Here is a 3,108-nt window from a genome sequence, read left to right as displayed (position 1 = left end):
GAGGGATGTGGACAGCATGGAGAGGGTCCAGAGGAGGGCCACTCACATGATCAGGGGTCAGCAGGGTAGGCCCTATGAGGAGAGGCTACGAGACCTGAACCTGTTCAGCCTTCAAGAGAAGGCTGAGGGGGGATCTGGTGGTTGCCTATAAACTGGCCAAGGGAGACCAACAGGCAATGGGAGAGTCCCTGTTCCCCCAAGCACTGCTGGGAGTAACAAGAAACAATGGCCATAAGCTGACGGAGAGTAGATTCAGGAGGTCTAAGCTAGGTATCAGGAGGCACTGCTTCACAGTCTGGGCAGCTAGGAGCTGGAACCAACTTCCAAGGGAAGTGGTGCTCGCCTCTACACTAGGGGTCTTCAAAAGGAAGCTAGACAACCACCGAGGTGGGGTCGTTTGACTCCAGTACTCTTTGCTGCCCATGGCAGGGGGTCAGACTTAATGATCTGCTTGGGTCTCTTCTGACCCTACTGACTATGAAATTATGAAACGATGAAAGATCCCCCCAATGTGACTTGGAAAACCAGGAATAAATAAGCAGCAGACAATCCCCTGGGACTACTAAATTCTTACCTTTTCTTCAAACCCCTCTGATGGACTCTCTCCCTAGAGGCTGCAGGGCTGAAAGGGACACATTGCACTTACCTGAAGTGGTGGGGAGATGTGCCAAAGGGAGCTAAGTGCCTGGATGAATGTAGTGTCCCAGTGGGCTTCTGCCAATGTTGTGGCTTGCTAGAGCTCTTCTGAAGGCTATGACACGTTGCCTCTATCTTTGAGGTGCTGTCTAAAATCTCTGCCAAAAAATGTGCAGAGTCCCCCCAGTGGAGTCTGTGTGCTACATACCAGACTGAGAGCTGCTCAACAGCTGGCTTGCTGCAGCTGGATGTCTCCCTGTGAGCTGCATGCAGCTGTTTACACAGTGTCATCTGGTGTATGCCTGACACAGGCATAAGGCGGAAGAGCTAGCAGTGGATGGAACAGCTACAAAGTGTGTGTGAGAGTGAGCAGAAAATTGCTTAATGTTAGAAACAGCTCCAGTTTCAGCAATGAGCACAGAGCAAGCTGAACAGTGACAAATTGCAATTATCTCAGCTGGCACAAAACCCTGAAGAGGCAGCAGTGTTGCAGCTATAGCAACTGATGTCCACTGATTGCTCTTCCTGGGTTATTCTTGAATGTAGGCAAGGCCTATGCATTCACTCATACATGGGGAAAAATGTGTGGATGGCCAGATATATGGACTCACTTCACATGTGGCGGGGACAACTCTGTGGTAAACGCTATCTAGGAGGCCCCTCAGACCACTTCGCAAACAGTCCCTGGGTTGGCTGTCTCAGTCAGGAGACACAACGGACAATGAAGAAGGAATGAACTATTTAGACCTTGTGGATTTCTCTGTGGGTCAGGGCAGAGGAATGTTACCTGGGTGATAGTGTACAGAAGTGAACATTGCTTTTGTACATGCTGCACAAAGCCTGGAGGTAAACAGAAGCGTTTAGTCTCTGGCACTCTCCCTTTTCATGGGCATGACCTTCATTCTCCAGTTCATTATGGCAGAGCAATACCATTATCTTTACTGAATTTACTCCTGACTTATACTGATGTAACTGAGGGGGGAAATCAGAGCCTAGACAGGCAACATGTTTACCTCAACCTAATTGGCATTATACCCATATAAGACAGTAGTAGCTGATCTCTTGAGTGCATTTTAAAATTCCTTGTAGTGGCAGGACACTGACAGTCTTCATCCTCCTGGTTTACCTGAAGCAGATTAGGGTGCTTTTGGTGTCTTTGTTTTTCCTTGTAGATGTGCAACAGGGTTGATTGTATAGTTCTAGGAATTGGTTAGACAAGGACTTGTATGGGATGGTTTGGATAGGAAGATCTTGCCTTGAACAGGGGTTTCGACTAGATAACCCCCAGCAGTCTCTTCCAGCCATACTATTCTATGGATTCTGTGACACAAACCCATGAACCAGGGAAATTTTACCTAAACTGATGGAGAAAGATTCAGGGATAAAATTCCATCAGTGTAAGTTACATACTTTTAGGTTTTGTCTGTTTGTATTCACCTTAGGGTAGCACTTTGCTCATAGCAAGCAAACCATTCCTTTTCCCCACTACCTAGTGATGAGGCATTCCTGTGTTCCAGGATAGGAGTGTAGGAATATAGAATAGCTGTATGTCTGTCTGTTCCTGATCCTGGTGTAACTTACAGTAGTATACAAAATGGATGTAAATTACACCTAGGTATATGTTCGTCTGCCCATGTCCACTGGCGTTCCACACTTTTTTCAGGACACAGAAGTTCTCTTTTTATCCATAAAACAGCAGTACAAAAAGTTACACTAACACTACCCCCTGCTTATGTGCTTTATCCCTGTCACCTCCAATGAGTTTAATGCATAGCAGATCCATTTTGTGGCTTGCAGCAGAACAGTAAAAAAACTGGCTTGGAAAGAACCTCTCTGTTCCACACACAAACTGAGACTGTGGGAAAGGGTACACACGTTGAGAGATTTGCAATGGCCCAAAACTCATTTCATTATCTTCATTTCCCTAAAAAAAAAATTCCTGCTTGTTTCTGAACCTCACACTGACATCTGTCAGCTTTAACTTCTCCCCCACCGCCCCATTTTTTCCTGTCATTTCTACAAACCATGTTCTTTATGGTGCAGAATGACTAGACTCTTTCTGGTCGTTGGCTGGTCACCCAGAAACTGTGTTCAACCAAAAACTCTTATCGACTAAAGGGTGGCAGACCCACAGCACTGAGTTTAGTTTATTTGGGCCCTTTCTACTTGATGTGTTCCCTTGAGGGGAAAGGAACATCCCTGGGCCTGAGATGTGGTCTGAGAGAATGATTTTCTGCTGAAATTATTCATGACTCAACCCTAGTGTTACTGAAGATGATGTCACATACATGGCCATGCCTGGCCTTTGCTCTGCCTCCAGTCTGTGCTTGATTCATGCCATCATGTTGACAGACAGACAGACAGACAGACAGACAGACAGACAGACAGACAGACAGACAGACAGACAGACAGACAGACAGACAGACAGACAGACAGACAGACAGACAGACAGACAGACAGACAGACAGACAG

At 46.4% G+C, this 3,108-nt stretch overlaps 1 long non-coding RNA gene across 1 annotated transcript in view; it reads right to left on the bottom strand.

Annotated features, from left to right (window-relative positions):
* Window positions 1-1,278: 1,278 nt before the first annotated feature.
* Window positions 1,279-3,108, bottom strand: part of LOC109304270 — a 19,258-nt gene continuing 17,428 nt past the window's right edge. Inside the window, exon 3 of the long non-coding RNA XR_002099324.1 lies at window positions 1,279-1,835. This is a non-coding gene — a long non-coding RNA (uncharacterized LOC109304270). The remainder of the gene's footprint in view (window positions 1,836-3,108) is intronic.

The sequence above is a fragment of the Gavialis gangeticus genome, unplaced genomic scaffold (assembly GCF_001723915.1).
Source record: "Gavialis gangeticus isolate Ggan-Ray unplaced genomic scaffold, GavGan_comp1, whole genome shotgun sequence".
Classification (NCBI taxonomy): domain Eukaryota; kingdom Metazoa; phylum Chordata; order Crocodylia; family Gavialidae; genus Gavialis; species Gavialis gangeticus.
Note: the sequence above shows the minus strand (reverse complement) of the source record. Positions and strands in the feature narration are given on the sequence as shown.